The sequence below is a fragment of the Diprion similis genome, chromosome 14 (genome assembly GCF_021155765.1).
Source record: "Diprion similis isolate iyDipSimi1 chromosome 14, iyDipSimi1.1, whole genome shotgun sequence".
Lineage (NCBI taxonomy): Eukaryota > Metazoa > Arthropoda > Insecta > Hymenoptera > Diprionidae > Diprion > Diprion similis.
Window position 1 is genome coordinate 11,268,842 of NC_060118.1, and position 20,111 is coordinate 11,288,952.

The 20,111-nt window shown below is 43.3% G+C and overlaps 1 protein-coding gene across 2 annotated transcripts in view; it reads right to left on the reverse strand.

Moving 5' to 3' along the window:
* LOC124414757 (lachesin-like) overlaps window positions 1-20,111 on the reverse strand; it is a 75,892-nt gene that overhangs the window by 43,935 nt on the left and 11,846 nt on the right. The gene's annotated exons all lie outside the window — the stretch shown is intronic.

Consider the following 20,111-nt stretch of genomic DNA (forward strand, 5'->3'; position numbering starts at 1 on the left):
CTACTTCAACGCGTGCATCCCCCATAACGCACCATCCTCGCCTTGCCATTGCTATATACCCTATACATGATATAATGTGACTCTCGTCTGCCAGGTGAGCCGATACATACCCGATTACCATCGGTGTTTATTTTGCCGTCCTCATTTTTTCTTCTTCCTCTTGTTTTCTTTCTTTTTTATTATTTTTTTTAAAACCCAGGACTTTTGTGTCCCGGTTTTTCGGTTTTCACCCTCCCCTTCTGAAACCCTTTGATAACGGTGACGTATTCGGGTTATACGTTGAATTACAGCCATTCACACATCCCCAGGGTATATTACATATACCTGGTACCCAGGTTTTTATCAAACATTACTCCAACCTCCACCATCACGTATCGCACGATTTTCAAACCGATAATTTGAACCGCGTTATTTACCGTTGTAACAAAACTTTTCAAACGATCTTTAACGTTGATCCGTTCTATATTTGCCACCGATGAAGAATGATGAGAGAATAATTATTTCTCTCAAATTGAACGATCGTTTTAAATCTATACCGAAATAGTTTGGACGAAAAAAAAAAAAAAAAAAAAATTGTTTAAGTCTAAAGATAACATATCAATGAACGATTTGCCGATCCGATTTTTTTTCCAAAGTCGTTGTCTTCATCCCGTCTCAAGTTTTCAGCTTCATCCTCTTGAATATATGAAAGTATAAAATCGTGAGACTGTATGGATAGGGGGTTAAAGCGGCGTGATATGAAGCAAAGTATGAGGTTGAAGTAAGTGGAGAAGGGGAAGAAAGGGGAGGGGGTTGGATCGACGGCGTGGATTTCTGTGGTTTTACTTTTAAATCGAGTTGAGCAAACACACGCGTCAGGAGTGAGAGACGTAAAAAGAGAGAAGGAAAACCTGACGTTATACATATAGCTGGGGGGGAGGGCGAAAAAAATTTTTATACCCCGTAGCAAAACGCGTCCCATCCGTCCTCAACAGCGATCAAAAAGTTCTCGTATACCTGCTTAGGAAGAAAATTTACGAGCTCTGCATACGGAGGCCTGAAGGAGGAGGAAAGAAGAGGAGTGCGGATATTTCGAATCAATATAGCGGCGAAGTTCAGATAGAGGTAGGATGAAAAACCGAAAAATTGGGGCTCCAACCCTTCTCCGCAGCTCCCTTTCACTCCCATTCACCTCCGCTCTCTCTCTCTCTCTCTCTCTCTCTGTCCCTTTGAAAGGCTCCTCCTTCATCCAGCATCCAGCGCCAAATTCACCTGCAGGATCGTTCTAGTTTCTGATCACGCGATGCTGCCGGTGTGCCTAGGCGATCCTGCAAGGCATCCGAGATCCGTTCGTGCGTCAAAAAAGTGAAATAAAGAATACAGAGAGAGGAGGAAGAAGAAGAAGAAAAAGAAAAAGATCAGGGAAAAAATCTCGAGAGTCAAGAGATGGATCGCCAAGGTATACCTACCTCTGGCTGCTCCACGTTCGTGCAGAAAAGAGGAATTCAGATGGAACTTTCTCTCTGCTAGAGACATACACGATATGTATAACAAAACCTTGACTATAAACTTACTTCCCATTCCGTTATAATGTACTATATATATGTATACATACTGCATACACGTGTATCTGCGAATAATTCTGTATGCATGTATCTGCGTTCCAAATTCTTGAGAAAAATAAATTTACCTTTCGTTCTCCCGGATCTAACGAAGTATGCACGTATCTTTAGGTTAAGGTAAGCACGTGTATCCAATGTTTAAGGTAAAAGGAAAAAACATACCAAAGAAGGTCGGTGGATCAGTTTACCGACGTCGAGCCTAGATATTTAATATTCAAAAGCGATATTTTGAAGAAAAACAAACTCTGATTCAACTGATTTTTGTCTTCTTTCTAACAATTGCCAATTTTATTTACTGTCCTTACCCTTTGCTCTCTCATTCAATTGTACGTAGGTTAAAAAAACAGAGAAAACGTAGTCCATGATGGAGATTTTATTGGTGAACTTGACATATTCATACCCCAAATTTGTCGCGAAATAAAATAAGAAAAAAAAGTTTCGTGTGTTTTTTATTTCATTTTCGAACATTCAAATTCATCAAAGCAACTCTGGGAAGTTTTTTTTTTCTCTTTTACAATATAACAATCTTCCGAGAAAGGTTAAATTCTCAAACAGGAGCGGAAAAAAATGGCTGAAAATCTAGAAATCCGCGAAACTTGGAAACGTTGAAAAAATTTGTAAGGTAGCTCGAAGGATTTGTGATGTTTTTTGACACAAAAATTATCAAAGTTAAAAATTCCGCGAACATTATTTCCATTGTATTTAAAAATCCGCAAATATTGTTAGTCGAAGTTTCAATGACAAGTAAAAAAACAAAAAAAGAAAGAAGAAGAAGAAAAAAAGGTGAAGTTTCGTTAGGCGAAAGAGCAGAAGAGATCCGCAAGAGAAAGTATATAACGTAGCATATTTCATTTCCTATCACGCAATCGCGAAGATTGTGCACATCGTAGAATTTCGGATCGTGATGATCTCTGCCACCCGAGGCAAAATAGCGGCGTGAAATAAGAAAGGTGTCAATATGAGCAGGTATATAACCGTACGAACGCTGACTACCGGCAGCCTCGACTATCGGGGTCTTTAGGTTGGGGTTGGGGTTGGGGTTGGGGTTGGGGGCAACAATTGCAAGGCTGGCCACGTAGCCGGGAGGGTGGGGGTGGGGGTGGCAGTGTCGGGTACGGGGCTGCAGTGGTCAGCAGAATCAAAATGCTTAGAACCCCATATAACGGCCACTCAACCTGGCTAAAACTACCCTGAACACCAAGCGCCTCTGAAGGGGAGGGAAAGAGAGCGAAGCAAAGCTTTGCAGGATCCGTCGTCTAGTCAATTTTTGTTTGATTTATTTTTTCAATTTAAATCTGCTTCTTCTTATTATTAATATTATTATTGTTATTATTATTATTACAATAGCCCGTGACTATTTTTATTATAGAATTAACTAGCGGGAATATTGCCGGAAAACGGGGTGAAAGTTGAATCACCCTTTTGTTACAAAACGTAATTAGGGGTGGCCACCCGCTGGCTAGTTTTGTTCGGTGATAAAACTGCGCCTACCCTCCGACGATAAATACTCGCAGATATATGTATATGTGGTTCGGCTAAATTCGTGTGTTGGATACCCAAACACTCGTACGCTCAAAATGAACATTTTCAAATTTATACCCAATTTTCTCCCGTGTTTCGGACACCGATATTCCAATGGGAAATTTACTTCGAGCAGCTGTAGTTCAACAAAATTCAAAATTAAGCCCCCAAGCTTTTTACTGCGGACAGTCGGGACTCAAGATTTATCCATTTTACAAATTTTCCTTGTGAACAATTAATAGCGATAGTTGCAAAACTTATTTCTGTTTCTTTTTTTCTTTATTCACTATTGGTCAAAGTTTTGGGAAAAACCAAAATGATATAGCTTCGGTATTTCTGCAATTTCTTTAGGAAATGTCTTTTTATATGTGTGTATGCCAAAAAACATTTCTTATTATTTTCATGAAAAAAAATTAAAAATCGATCAATGAATTCCTCCACTCATCACTCAGGTAACCAAATACATGATGCAAAATATTAAATATAAAAAATTTCTATTTTGTTCTCTCATTGTGTTCAATCCGTTCAAAGAACTATGAGATTTCAATTTACCACTTTTTCATCTAATCATCTTTCCACTTGTTAATTCGTTTCCTTTTATCCTGGAACGTATCCCGCTGCGAAACAGGCTGCAGTAGGTACCGCATAAGGGTGAAAAGGAGGCGTCGTCCGTTGGCCACATAGTTTTAAAATTAACGGCTGACTGGGTGAACGGAGAAGAATGTAATATACGATATATATATATATATATATATCTATCTATGTATATATGTATATATAGAGAGAGCATACGCCGGTCGGTGGCAGGAGCTCGGGAACTGGTGGCAGCGCGGTGGGATGCCGGAAGCCGTTGGCAAAGAGGGCAGCGTTCCGAAGGACGCGGCAGAGGACTGAGTGCAATTATAGCAGACATATAACCGAGCGCTCACTTTGATGTCGATGCATTAACCCTGGGTTTGGGGTAGGTGGCGCCCTTTGACCCCTTCGACGCATCAAGCGCCGTCAGTCCGGATCAGTCAGTCTGGTCCAGAGGCGGATGTTACGCACGTGACCGCAACCCCCGGCCTCCTAGGGGTGATTTTTGATTTGAGATTGAAAATACCAGCTGGGCTATTAGTTAGGAGCCACACAGAGTGCCCTCTGCATGGTATTAGCTTGATGCGTTGAAACGACGTCATTGTTTCTACTACACGTAACGTGCAAACTGTTTTAACAGTGTGTATATCAGGCGGGCTTTCGGGGTTAATGGAAGTTCGCTTCGTGGAGCCTGTAATACGGATCCACCAAGAGAAGCGGAGAAATTAACGTGAAACTTGCGATTTATCCACAGCTGAACAATTACCAAATAGGTAGATCCGAATCTCTCGTTGCAGAGAGTGCAGAGTATACGGAGTGATGTTTTCTTTTCTTTTTTTCTTCTTCTTCTTCTTTTTACCTTATTTCATTGTCGTCGTCACGTGAAGTCGATTTTTCAAACGTTGGAGTGAAAACCACTCGCAATTAATCGAAACAAAGCCACGAAGGTAAGTTGTTTCAAGAATTTTATTCAATTTCTGATTGAGAGAATTCTTGGATGCTGTTGGAAAACTTTCACCAAGAAAACTTGCCTCCTACTGACTTTGGTTAAGAGATACGTTTTCAACTTTTCCACCCGTGTCTGTACATGAAAGTATCTAATCCCTGAATGTGCCTGCAAAATACACGGATCAAATATCTTCATCTGTCTCAAATTGCAAGAAACAAGTGTTCAAAGATTATTCGTGTAAATAGTCAACGCGTGCTTGGAACAGATATCGATAATAATAGTTAGACTATTATCATTATACAATTAGACAAGGAAATAGTTTACAATAAATCAATACCGAGTCCTCGAGATTGAAACTTGGATAGTTGTCGTTGGTGGAAAGGTTTAAGGACATGCAAGAGGACCTTTACCATCATACGATGAAGAGTAAACGCAAACGCAAAGAGCAGGAGATGAATAGATAAGGATAGAGAGAGCGAGAGAGGAGAAACAGAGAGCAAAATAGCCGATGGTTTGATCCTTCGGAGTCCTTTGGGTCCACGGAGGTCGCTCTCAACTGTGACACGACATACCTGCGGCGTTCGTGTTCGCAGGCGAGCTTACACAGGGGCAATTTTGTGGTAACGTCAATCATTGTTTGAGGACCGAGTTGTTGGTAGAACGTTGCTGCGGAGAGAACGGAGGGAGAGAGAGAGAGAGGGAGAGAGAGAGAGACAGAATCATCCTCTATGTACACAAGCGATGGCGTACAGGGACGTGTGGTTGAAGGTAAAGGTGAAAGCAGCAAAGGTTTTGGAGGGTGCACGAGTCCAAAGAGAGCGAGAGAGAGAGAGAGAAGGGGGGGGGGGGGGGGGGGAGCACAGTGAAAATAGGGGGTGATATTTTGGCCACTGTTGAACGCTGTAGCGAGCGGTTAAGTGTCACCGGTTGTTCGATCGAACAATCAACCAATCAATCAATCAATCAATCAATCAATCAATTGGTCCGTCAACTGGTCCGGGTCGCGTGTCATCCCCGTGTCCAGGTCGGGTTCGAGGTCGAGGGAGTCCTGCTGACAGTCGGCCGAGAGCTTTACCGTTATTGAGGGCGAACGAGTGCGGCCAGCCAACAAACTCCTGCAACAGCCGACCTTTCAACCCTCTCGTTCTCTTCCTCTTTTCCGAATTTCCTCTCTCTTTCTGTCTTTCTCTCTTTATCTCTCTCTCTCTCTCTCTGAGCAAAAGCCAGACTCGACCGGCATGCTTCGCATAGTTTTACCCGCTTTACCAATCAACGTGGTGGCTACAGACGCGAAAAGCTTCTCTATATGCGAATTCTTGAACAGCTATGAACGTTGCTTCTCTGACCGAAATTAAAATCCGCGAAAGTCACAGAGATGCACGGACCTGCACGTTATCTACTTTGGTGCACTACCTTCTTTTTTTTTTCCTCTTTGTTTTGAATCACCAAATACATTCGAACCTACCGATCAATAAGTCAGATTAAATCGAAAACTATTTATAAAAACCATTGACGAATTCGAAAGAAATTGACGTTTCAAATCGTTTATTCGACATTGATATTGGAAAACTCGAAAATTCTCTCCATCAAAGCTTATCGCTCCGAGATTTCAACTGCGTTATATGCACTAGCTAAATTCTGGCAAAGCATATCCAGAAGAAAATCGAACAACACTAGCGCGTCAAGAGTGAGGAAAACGACGAGCGCGTGTTTGCTAGAATAAAAAGTGTCCAAATAACCAGCAGGATGAAAACCCTGTTGTAGAGATTGCGCAGGTTTCGCTCGAGGCTCTACCGAGGGGTAGGATGTAACAAATCTGCGAAAAACTGAAATTAATGGTTCTTGCCGGCTTCCACTTTTATCGTTCTCGAATAAACGTCGACCCGCGGTGATCGTGAGGACGTTTAAAAATGATTTAATGGTGGAACCGACGCAACGTCCGGGGCGTCAGGGGCTTGGCGACGAGGGCGACGGAGGTCGGGGACGGGCAGGCAGGCAGGCAGGCAGCGGGTGGTCGTTGGATAGAGGCAACTTGTTGCTTCTCGGTGACAGAGTAAGAGAGAGAGAGAGAGAGAGAGAGAGGGAGAGGGAGAGGGAGAGGGAGAGGGAGAGAGGGAAAAGGCTGCGCCCTTACGCCAAACTCCTGGAGAGTCGATGGCTCGAGTTGGCTTGAACCGACCGACAAGGGGAAGACGCCGAGGACCCGAGACCTCTGGGCTTATCGACATCAGCACCCCACCAAGCCTGGAACCATTCGGACAAGCGATTGACCGACTGACCAAATCGCGAGAACGGTTCGCGACTCCAATTGTTTTTGTTGAACGAAATGGTAAAAGTCTCGTGCGATTCGCTAATCCAATCTTTCTTTCAACAACGGTGGAAAATAACACCATGGAGAGACGATGCACGTGAGTAGTGGGTGTAAAAGTGTCGTCACATCGGACACGAATTACATTTAAGATACATTAAATTACACAAGTATTGTAGATTGAGTCAAGAGGAGATATCAAAGTAATAAAAGGTGATCCTGAAGCTGATTAACCCTTCTTCTTCTACTGCGAAGGGCTCTATCCCCATGAGTTTCGAAATTTTTTTTTTAATTTAGAACATCTGGTATCAATGATCTCGAAAACATCTAACCGTTGAAGAAAATTTTCCCAAATAAATCCTCCAAGTCCTTAAATACCAGCAGATGATCAGCCTCTGGTAAATATAAGTGAATGTGTTTCTTGTTAATTTCTTGAAGTCAAGTCAGGAATTTCCTTTCTCACTCGCTCCTTCGCTCCGAGTACTTGCTAAGCAGTCAAAGTTTGACTTTGCAAAGTAATCAAAGTACTTCCATACAGTGTAAGTTCCGTCAGCGCAACGAGTGATTCGTAGGTCGAAAGTATACGGGTAAAACTCAATAACAATGTAAAGGGGCAGTAGAGGAGGTGGATGTTGCACAAATACCAAACATAACGGAGGGTTCGGATTAGTCGTTCCCGCGGGATGATCCCGGATAAATTAATGCACGGGTTCTCTAAGTCACTCGATCGAGGGGTTAATCTGGCTCGGAGCTAATATTCCGGGGCATTGAGGTGTTAAAATTAACAGAGAATATGGTTGGGTTGATTGAAACTCAATGACATGGCAGGGGACAATGTAACCCGTTGACGAGAGAGGGCGAGATAAGGTATGTACGGACCTGTCCTCCCCGGAGCCGGAGCCAAAGGAACCCCTGTACGACACCCTGGGTGAACTTGGATGAGATGAGCTCTATATCTAAATCTTAGCTAATAGTTTTCGTCTTACAGAGCGAGAGAGAGAGAGAGAGAGAGAGGGGCAGAGGGTGGCAGCTACGGCAATTTAGCTTCATAGCCTCATCTAGAGTCCCGCCCGCGCTCCCGACTCGAACTACGGCTGGCACGACGCTCTCCAACCTCCTACACCTTCCTCAAGGAATGGGGACGACGGTGCGGCATCCCCGTCTTCCAAGGACTTGGAACGGCTGGAAGGCCGGGTGTGCCGTTTACACCGGCAATGTTCACTATATTAACACCTCCATCCAACCTTAATGAATCCCAGAGTCAGCACTGCTCAAGAGAGAGGATGAGACGTCTACGGCTGACACGGCCCGTTAAATACCGTCTTGGATCTCAATTGGAACGGGAGGGAGGGGTCGGGGAGGGGGTGGGGGAGGGGGAGGGGAAGGGGGCTCAACATCGTCAAGGTCTACTCAGAGCTCGCGACCACCGCAATGTTACTTATCAATTCGCGTCGATGAGGTGAACCTCTGATCATTCCGTAATCACAAGAGAGGTACTTTAGATCGATCTCTCCGATTTGATTTCTTTTGTAATATGTTATAGTAGACCAAAAACCAAGGGATGCGCATGTTTTTTTATCTGCCGTTAAACACTTTATGAGGGTGAAACCAGCCTCCAAAGTAAGGCATGTCAAAGAGTGATATAACAGTTTTTTCATTTCTCGTTATGAGAAAAATGTTCCAGTTGGATTGGTTAAAAAATGTTACTTTCTCGTGGGTGAAACTACCAAATCAGTCTTTGATATGCCTGACTTTGGAGGGTGGTTTCAGCCGCTTAAAGTGTTTAATGGAAGATAAAAAAAAATACATTTTGCTTAGTTTTCAGTCTACTGCATCATATTACAAAAAAAATAATGTATGGTCGATCGATTGATCGATCTGGGATACCTTCCTTGTGAGTTTCCCAGACTTGTACGAGCACAAATTAAGGTCTTCTTCTTCTTCTTCTTCTTCGTCTTTTTCGATTCGTTTTTTCAGATTTGCATCCTCAGCGAACCGTTTCAGCATTTCGGTAAAGTGGCGCGAGAGGATGACTGGAGTCGATCTATCCAGGGGTAGGGGAGCCACCGCGAATGCAGAGGGGTGGAACAGCAACCCCAGCCCATCTCGTACGCTTTAAAGGGACAAATTATTTCCCCATTTTATGGGCTGCTAAAATATAAATCAAGGTCTAAATTAAATTCCAAGCACTCTCTCTCTCTCCACCCCTCTTTCTCCCAACCCCTGCTTCTCTAGGGCGCGAAACTATAACGAACATTTTATATGACACGCGGATGTGTACAAAGTATAAATTATACATACATGCAGTACCACAGACGTCCAGCAGCATTATTCATCAAGGTAGTCACTGACGGTGAGTAATTTATTCGACTCGTCGTGTCATCATAATATCTCAAAATATTCCTGACCACGGAAATTATTCATTGGATGTAAAATACGAGGATCTTCACCAAGCGGGTATTAATTTTTCACTAATAACAAAACGGTGTTCGAAGCATCAATTACTCACAATCCAGTGTAAAGAGTAGCTAATGGATAGAAGAACGAACAAACAGATCAATTAATTGGATTAATTAGATGAAACACGAGATCCGTTCAAACTTTCGCTCTCTCGATAAACACCTCATAGCCCCGGCAAAATGGTTTCTTCGAAATTCGGGTCTCGTTTAACCAGCCACTGGTATTCTCAGAGACAATATAAAGTTCTGGAGAATAGCTCTGCCGACATTCGAAAAGTTATGTTACCTATACCAACCAATAACCGCAGACAATTTACCGTTCCCGAACGAAATGGCGATTGTTGGGTTGACTCTTCGGGGTTCATTAGACGCGTTATTGAGCCGATGTATCAGGGGTAGTTATCGTGAAACGCGTATACACGATGGCCTATAATTGACATTGACTCCGGTATTAAGCGAAGGAATTAATGCACCTTTAATGACCGAATTTCCTGAGAATAGAATTTCCGCTTTTCGAGACACGAGGTCTTCCGCCCAGGGGTACGAAAGAAGCAGAAGTCGATACGGGTCAGAGCCTTCCTCTTCCGACTAGTCTGGATGCGGACATCCTAAGGTGGCAATACGAGTCTGGCTAGTACGCCGGAATATTGCATGTTCCAGAGCTATTCGCGTGGCAATTTGAACCTGTGCGAAGTGCGCACAAAGGATTTTACTACTGCACAACGTCGACGAAGACGTCCGAAGTTTAAACGTAAAGGCGAACGTGCAGCTCGAGGAAACTGGATTCCTTATAACTGTTAATCTGCCTTTTTACTGGGAAGAAAAAAATAACCGTCAATGATTATAATCTATGTGTCTAGAAATTTCGGTGAAGGGTGAAATATGGAGGGAAGGGAGGGGGGTGGACCACCGCGATGCAGGAGCTAAGAAAAATAGGCAATGGGCGTCAAAAATTGCACAAGACCGAGTATAACTATGTAGATGATTTATCTAGGTATGGATTTATCGCGTTTTTTTCTTCTTCCTTCCTTTTTTTCACTCTCGTTTTATCCTTCCTTCCTTCCTTCCTTTCTTCGTTCTTTTTTCTGACCCTTACATCCTTGGTGTAATTAAAACTTGAGAGATAATTTGTACCGGGTTTATCACCGGGATTTCCGTTCCGGTAACGTTCTCCATTATTTAGGTTTAAAAAAGTAAAAGCGGGAAAAAAATGGAAGTTAGGTATTTAAATTCACGCGTTCCCGAGAAAATTTCACCCCACGTATATACCTACGCGAGGAAATTATTCGCTTGACGGCGTGACGGATGAACCAAGAGCGAGCGTGTATCTTTGGGCGATGAGGAAAGAATGCCGAACGAAAATTGTAACGTTTCGGAAAAAAATCGCCCTTCGCAAATCGGTAAACCTTAAGTTGAAAACAAAAAAAATCGTTTAATCGGTTGATTGAAAATAAAGCGATAAACAAAAACTGAAATTAAATCGAGTCATCGAACCGTAGGTACTCGGGGAATCCCGAAAGTCTTTGAACGTCTGGGCGAAGTTAGGTTAGGGGACGGTGTAGGAGAATCCGCGTTGAAACTACCCTCGTCTCGACGACGCTGACTCCACCCGCACCCCGAATAATTAAACGAAATTCATTTACATAGCTCGAGTAATACGAACTCACCGTCGTGCGTACGGATTCTTGGAGCGAGGAAACGTTGCGGTTTTACGAGCTCCGGAGTGTGAGGGAGAGCCGTTGCGCCAGACAATACCTACTCCTTTGGGACCCCCCCCCCCCCCCCTCCCTGCACCGTATAGCGACTACCGATCTTCACCAAGAGTCTATTTCTCGCCTCAGATTTTTATCACCAACGGGGTATAGTCTTAATCAGATGTTAAAAAAAATTTGTGATCGTTGATGATTTTCATCGTTTTAAACACTACAGCTTTGAATCGTGTGGAATAATTTCGAAGTTTTGGTGCGGTGAAGAGTTTTATAGATAAAAAAAAAAAAAAAAAAAATACACTCATACAGATCGTTTCGTAAAATATTATAGAAGCTTATCAAAATTGACTCATGAAAATGAAGCGCGAAAGGATGCAGAAGTCAACTTTTCCTAAGAATATCAATTTGCGAATTTGAGCGGTAAATTTCCTCCTCTAAGCTCGAAGCTCGCGGAAGGGCAGCTGCAGGTGAGAATAAGATACATGAGGAAAGGGGGCGCGGAATGAAGCTGACTGAGAGGTGGTTTTCTACCGGCCTCCAGGGCGCCGTAAAGTTTGATCTTCTTCTTACGACGTACTCTCGCGTTTACCCTTTCTCCTGACACGTCGCGCGACCTGATATAGGCTGCGCAGTTTCAGCCCCGGGGCAGAGAGCCAAGGGGGTGGTGGTGGTGGGGTCACTGCGGGGGCGGCGAGGGAGCGAGCGGGACGTCTCCTGGGGTCTGACCGTAAGTCTGGCAATTCCCGGCATTCCTCCGGGCTCATTTTTCTACCGGGCGGACTTCCTTCCAGATATTGCCTCTCCTCTACTCGAGGAGTTTGTCTCGGGACCCCGACGTTCCACCCCCGCCTTCCGCCTCGCGCCCCGATTTCACCCCGCCTGCCGCGGTTTATAAGCGTTGTAATTGGAAACCAGAAACCATTCAACTACTCCCGCAAACACAGGGTAATAGAGTCGCTCCACTACAGAAACGAGGATGACAATTAGCCCAAGATTAGGCTCGCATGGTTGTACGAACGGTGCGTTTGAATACAATGCCGAGAAATTTGTTTACGCGAAATGCGGAGAGACTTTCTTCTTCTACGATTTTGTACTCAGGTGTTTCATCGTGCAGGAAATTATATTACACTCGTTGAAAATTGCGTTGAAACGAAGAGAAAACAAGCAGACTTAGATATAATGGATACATTGTTAGAAATTTTTTTCCAACACATTGGATCACCATTTCGGTTTTCGCAATCTGACTACAGTTTCGTGATCAGCCATTCAACAAACCGACGAGTACCAATTTTCATCAAAATGCAAATGTTTTTAATTTTTTTTTTTTTTTGAGCTTATTGAATGTGCCAAATTTAAATTTTGCAAATCTGAGCTTAGATTCGTGATTATTGACCAAAATGATTGAAATCCGGTAATTCGTTCTCGAGATAACATCGGACAGAAAAAATTGATCATCCAGACTTCAAAATGTAGAGATCTAATAAAAACTCAACTTTTCATTTTCGAGGTGATTGCGATAACTTCCATTTTTTCTGTGAAAACAGAGAAACGAGAAGTGGAAAGAACGATCCTGGAAAAAACAGAGGCTAAGAACTGTTCGTTCGAAAGTGCAAAGCTCGCAGTCGGCGGTTGGCAGTATCTTGGCGTCGGCCGAGGTTCAAACGACCCATAGAAGTAGGTATAGCAAGCAGGTCCCGAAATTTCTGGATAACGATCCTCGGAACGACTTTGACTTGTACGTTAAATTCCGCTGTGGTTTTCTGGCCCGGCTATATACACGGGTCGTTGGGCGAAGAGAGCTGCAGGACCTAACAATAAGTCCGCGTCGAGGCTTTCCCGCATTCACAGGGTGCGTTTTCGTTTTTCTCTTATCATTATCATTATTTTTCTTTTTTTTTTCTCCAGTTAAAACCATTGCGAAGCCGGTGGTAATTAAGTGGATAGAAAAATTAAAGGATTAACGATGCACGAATTTTTTTTTATTATCCTGATTCGTCTCGAACAACTTTTCATTTCATTACACCTGCTATTGAATTTAAAGGTGGATAAAGACCAATCAATTAGCGGTGTTTATTCCTCCACACCCGGAAGTCGACTTTTTACCCATAGGGATACAAAAAAAAAGAAAAAGATAAGAAAGTGGAGCAGAAAGTAAACCGCAAAAACCTATAAAATTAGAATTGAAACAATAGGGTGTAAAATTTTTGCTCCACTTTTTTTCACATTTTATTTTGGGAGACTCAAAACTGTGAAAGCGACAAAACGCGATAACGACCATAACCTTCCATTTGCGAAAGTATCGATGCACTAGTCAAACCAGCTACCAAATCGTGATCACTGCTCGGCCGATCCGGAATGAAATGCAATTAATAATCAGACGAAGAGGAGGAGGAGGAGGATCGGGATGGGTTGTGTTATATAGATGTAGAACCAGGGTCGAGGGGAAACCCGTGGCTGACCCTGGACGAACAAACGCAACGGTTTCGGGCAGTCAGTAACGGGGGTTTAGATCCAGAAAGGCAGCGATTCGGGGCACGGAGATGCGCGGAGGAAATTACGGTATCTAACATTTCGTTGTGGTCGAGAATCCATCGGTCAAATTGATGCCGTTGCGGCTAGCTCGAATCCGCTACTTGGTCCGAGAATAGGAGAGACTAGAGCTACCGAGTCCTCCCCGACTCCTGTGGGAAGTGAAGCTTCTGGTCGACGACGTAGCGTATTCCGGACTGAAGACCTCCTCCTGGAGAGCAGATGAATATCGAGGTTCCGTTTTCCCGTCGTTTCACCGAGGTGAACGCGACTCGATACGCCGCGTCTTGTCCTCCAACTTTAAGAAGGATTGTACGAGATGCTGTTGTCGAGTTTCACCGAGAGAGACTCGAAAGATGAAGAGGAGACGCCGCGCACTTTGGTGAACAAGTCTTGCGGTCTATAGTGTAGTGAGAGAAGGCGTCGAACCAGAATTGACATTAACTACCTCAGAGTTAAAATCAAAAATAGTATGTTGGCACACCTGCTATACAATGTTTTATGAAACTATATGTTGCAATTTTTATCCGCAGACATTGTGAGAATTTAATAATATTTTTCCACACCCTTCTCTTTTTAGAATGTTGAAGGGCGGAAGGGAGGTCGAGAGGTGGAAATTAACCCTCGGGTCTGACGCGACGGGTAATTAAATGTCAAAAAGAGGAAGACGCCCGACAGTGTCGAGCAGACCAGCGAGAATCACTCATCCATCTCTTCACGTCCCTACACCCTTCCACTCTCTCTCTCTCTCTCTCTCTCTATCCCTCTCTCCGCAACGACGTAGGTTCGCACATGTTCGTTCACCGCGTCAACACCGCAGGATCAACTTTCGTGGAAATTTTTTTTTTTTTTTTGATGTAACTGAGTCACGGATACGCAGACCGATCGTCTTATGAATCTAACATTAAATTCTCGTCTCTGCAATTCGATATAAGAACTCAAGAATTCTTCAAGAAAAAAAATTCTCAATCTTACGAAGGCCTGACCAAAATTCGTATCAGCGTCAGTGATGGGTTGAATTTTCTCGACAAATTCGACTTTTAAATTACTTTGACGAGATTAGGGTAGCTGAAGATGCACCATTTGTGGCCTGCGTTAAATCTCTTCAACTAATCGATTCATGACTTTAAACAAGTATTGGTCAGAAGTTTTTAATACACTTAGCCGAAAAGCCTCAAACTCCATGTACCTAATAAATAGGCCTCAACTGTAGTACCAAGGTGCTGAAAACCGATACCTAAATTCACCTCCACGATTCTAATGAATTGCATAACTGAAAAAGGAAAACTGCAACTTTGTAGAGAAACGATTGTGAACGATTAACGAGCTAAGCACCGACTTTTGTTCGTCGTCTCTCGCTCAGGGGCGGATGAAGAGGGTGGATCACGAAGAGTCGGAGCTGGGGAGGGTGGAGGTGGTGTCGGGGTGACATGTGCGCCGGGTGAAAAAATTACGTAAATTAGTGTCAATTGCGGGCACAGGAGGCGGGTGGGGCTGAGAGATGACGTGGGCGTACTATGACTGGAGCGGGTGTCCCGGGTATCCTACGGGAGTGTGCGTGATTGATGAGGCGGTGATAGCGACGCTTCTGCACTCGACACCTCGCTACTACCCCACCAAAACAATGCATATTCATCGGGTATTCCGGCGTATAAATAATACCCGTTTAATACATAAATAAATATATATATATGTATATATATATATGTGTATATCGTATATATTCCCGAGGTTACACACGTACATAAGCCACGGTATATATATATATATATATATGCGGTGAGGGGGCCGAAGTGGTCGGATGATGGTATTTGGATACATACACAATAATATTATCATGCAATTCAACGAGAATTATTCACACTTCAGCTTCACTAAGGGTGAAATTCCCAGCCAAGTGAGGTTGTGCACTTTTTGTGTTGCGTATAGCAACAAGACCAATGAGAATCGAGCATGGCGTAGCATCCTTTGGACCAAAGTTTCGTTTATTACGTTATAACCGGGAGTTATGAGTAGAGGAGGGAAAATAAGGGATGAAGAATTAGAGCGCAACAAATTGGGAATTTTCTGCTGCGGTCAAGAGCCACCTTGACGAAGGACAATTGCGGCTGGAGAAGGTAACCGAGGGTCCTGCTGGCTATCCATGGACGAGCACCTTCCACCTCCGAGTCGGAGATAAGTTACGGTACGCCGGGGCGAGCAAGGCTCGGCAACATCTGGCACTCATAAGCAAACTCATACCCTGCGAGGGGAGGGGAGGACCTGGTCCACCACCCCCCGAAGGAAGACCAGGACTTTTTGCAATTATAGAGACGTTCTTGCGTCCAGCAGGTGGTGCTGCCACCCTTCCCGATGGCCACTGGCCATGCGATACTTACCGACCACCACCTCCCTTTCCTCTTCTTCTTCTTCTTCTTCTTCTTCTTCTTCTAACACTTCTTCTTCGTCTTCTAATGACTTTCTCCTCTCGGTATAGCAGAAGCGGCAGAAGAAGCAGCAGCCCAGGGAACCGCAATATGTGACAAAGTCTGGAAAGCACCAACGACCATCGGACCAACCACGTGCTAACTCTTCTTAGAAACGTTTCCACTTCTCACCTCTCGATTTGTATTGTGTTTTTTTCCCCTCACATTTACACCCTCAGTCGTCTGGCTGACCCCGAGAGTTTTTCCGTCTGGTTCCTTTTCTTCCCACCCTGCACCAGTCTCTGGTCACATTCGAAGGTCCGGAAGATCTCTGGGGGTTTATTTATAATGTGACGCGTGTCTCGGTGTTCGTACACATGCCTACTCTGATCGATCGATCCACCCTTAACGCCCGCACCCTCGATCGAAGACGACTCACCCGGGCGGGCAGGCGATCGCCTCTATCTCTCGCTAAAGTTTAATTGAAACGAACCGTGCGAAGTGGGCGCGATGACCGACCGACCGCAAACATTTGTTCAACCCATGGTACCTATAGACATGGCGTCCTTCCTATACGCAACCGCACATAACGCGGACAGGGTGCTCTTCAATTCCATGCCAAACAGTCACACTTCCATTTCCATTCCCTTTTTCCTTTTCGTTTTTTACAATCGGTAAAATTCACAGTCATAAACAACTCCAAAAAGACACGAGTCTCTAAAATATTGCCGTTTTAACTTCATCGCACTCTCGAAATTGGTCACATAATAACTCTACTGCACAGACCATATTTTTACTAGAACTTAAAGCGTCTGTTTGGTATAAAATTTTAAATCAACTGTAGAGATTCCCAAGAAATCAATCTAACGATTGGTTAATTAATGTAAATATTAGGCTGGCTGATTTTTCAACTTTTTTTTAAGCTGCTAAACAAGAAATTTGTAACAAATATTGAAAAAAAAATTTAGAAGTCGCTGCCGATTATTCAAATAATTTTTATTTTCTTTCAGAATTCATCAAAAAATTTTCGAGTAGCACGTTAAGAATGAAAAAAGAAAAAAGTTAAAAATGAGCCACCCTGAAAAACGTGTAAATAAGTTACATAAACAATAAACTAATCGTTGAATATAGTTTGAATTGACAAATGAACCGCGGTAGGTGAAATCGTAAGCAGTCCTCGATTTTCGACAATTGCTTAACATATTCGGTCCATTTCATGATGCACCGCACATGTTGAGATATTATACCTACGCGGAGCGTAGAACCAGAAGCAAGTGAACCCGCAGCAGCGTTTTGTGTGTACAGTATACGTATCAGAGTGAAGCAATAGCGGGAGTGCATTTCTGCTGGTTCTCGGTCGGTGGTAGTAGCAAATATAACAATAACTTTGCAGCGTTTGTAATTACAGGTGACACAATGTACACCAAATTACTCGGTTCTCTGCAATTTAACGGGAACAATTTGAGCGAAAGCGCAGTCAGCTCGAAGCCGTCTCTCTCTCTCTCTCTCTCTCTCCCCATCTCTCTTTCTCTCTACTCCGTTGTGCGGCAGAGGTTGAGTCCCACTCCGCAGAAATCCCCATAGCCAAGGGCTAAGGGGTCGCGAAAGAGGAGGAATGGAAGGGGACGGAAGAAGAGGGTAGTTTTCACGGCGGGACCTACGACGCGCAGCGGAGTTATGACGTGAGTAATGTCACTCCCGTCACACCCGGGTTATGGTCGCCTCTGGGACTTCCCGCGTCCAGCTTCAATTGCGCCCTGAAACGTGAACGTGCTTCCCCCTTTCCCCCTTTCCGCCTTCTTCCACCCCCGAAGCCGAGGAAAGGGGAACGAGATATCTTCTCTGCGTAAACTTCTCCGGTTTATTCGCAGATGAAAACTCTCTCTCCCCAACCCTCAACGTATAACGTAACCTTATATTTTCTTTTTCTATAAGGTAAGTACCCACATCGAGAGTAAAATCCAGTCTATCTACCTCGTATTATATTCTAAGAATAGATTGTTACTCAATTTTACCTCTATTTCGATATTCCATTATAATTTTGTTATTGTGAATCCTTATTATTTAAGGGATGAAAGTCACGCTGACTCAAAACTTCGCGAAACATGCTCCGTCACTCGCATACTCGTTTATTTATTTTCTCTGAGGGGAAAAAAAAATAAAAAAATTTTCAAACCGTGTCCAAAACTCCCGAAAAGTTTTACGGGAAAAAAAAAATATCACATATTCGTTGAAGACGCGTGTTCAGCTGTAAAACTTTTCCAACATTAACGATATCCTGTTGGAAAATTGCAGTTTCGGTGCTGGAAAAACTTGGGGGAAAAAAAAAACTTTGATCGTACAACCAAAGATTTTCCAACGCGCATCTTCTTTCACGAAATTCGATAGCTCGACCAATAATTTTTCCCCTAGGCTTTGTGTAAAACTGTCACAAACTGAAATAAAAAAAAAAAAAAAAACCACGTGTCAAGAGAAAAAAAAAATCGCCATCACCTCTAGAAACGATGAATCAAGTGATTAGAGACCACCGACTGATATCTTGTGCGAAACGTTGCGATGTAATCAATTTATCCCATGTTGTTAGGCTTATATATATCAGGGGTCGACTGGCGGGTGGGGGGGGGGGGGGGGGGGGGGTGAAAAGTGGGCGCAGGGTGAGAAACGGGGAAAAGCAGCAAGGAGTGCGGTGCAACCTGTGTTAACAATCTACTCGTCAATTAGGCCTCGCGTGTGTGACGATTGCCCGGCAGCAATGGAGAGAGGAAGTTGAGGCTAGTTACCCGGCAAACCTATACAGGGTGTCCGTGACGAATTCGTTCTCCTATTATCGCTAATAATTAACCCTTTGCAAAAATATCCGAATGAATTTCCCCCGCTTCGAATTTCCTCTCTTAACTTCCCGTTTTCCGGATAAAAACCATCACACATTTTGAAGCACAATTTTTCAACGAGAATTACCATCCCTGAGTGCCGAGTTTTTTTTTTGTTCAAAAATGTCTGTCACGCTGTATAACAAAAAAAAAAACAAAAAAAAAAACAAAGGGACGTGGAAACGTCAAATACAAGTTACCGATCAGAAGCAGCAAATAGGGGGAGGGAGGGGGTTAAAAGGTTGAAATTATCGTTCGTCACGGTGTGAACGATGAAAAGAGATGTAATTGTGATTTGGGGGTGTAATTAAAAACCGACACCCAGTAGGTGGGGGTGTATGAGTTGGTTCAAGTGGAGGAGTAACACGTCGGTATGACCGAGGAAAATATGTGTGGGTGCGTAAGGGTGGAAAGAGCTTCTATCCGTTCGGTGGCGTGCCGAGAACAGAATTACGAGTAGATCGCGTGCTAAACGATTCTGCCTCGCCTGAGCACCGCTCAGCAAAACACCACAAATCGGAGCCATTATGTGCTCTCTTGTACACCACCTCAGCATCGAACCCCCGCCATTGCAGCCCACCACCTTCAATTGTTTCACCTTAAACCGTCTGGCCAGTAGGTACACCATAACAGAACTGAGAAACCGATTATTTCCATAAAATTTCAGTTTTCCCGAATTTTTTTCCCCTTTGTTTCTACTCCCGGTACAATTTAATCCCTGTATCTATGAGGTGATTTTTGATTTGTTGGGCAATAATGGAAAATTTTTATTGATTTTCTTGACATTTAGGATTTATGAAATTTTTTCAAAAAAATATGAGAGTAAAAAACACTTCAATTTTTCGAAAGATTCATTTTTCTTTTCAGTAGTCATAATTTGCTCGATGTACAACTATCTCGTAATGAAGTTAATAAAAAGTATAAATTTTTGTCCAACCAACGTCCATAATTGAAAAAATGATTCTAAGTTTATTCGCGATAAAGTACAGATTTGATGATGTTCAAAAATTAATTCACAAAATACAAGATATTTTTAGAGACTGGAGAACAAAGTCAGGAATTTCAGTTTAATTTCATTGGTTATCCGAAATTAAAGCGCAAGAAAATTTACTATTTAGTAGGACTAAAATATCGAGGGAAGAGAAGATTTACTTAAGCAATGAAAAATATGTTAAACGTAAGAA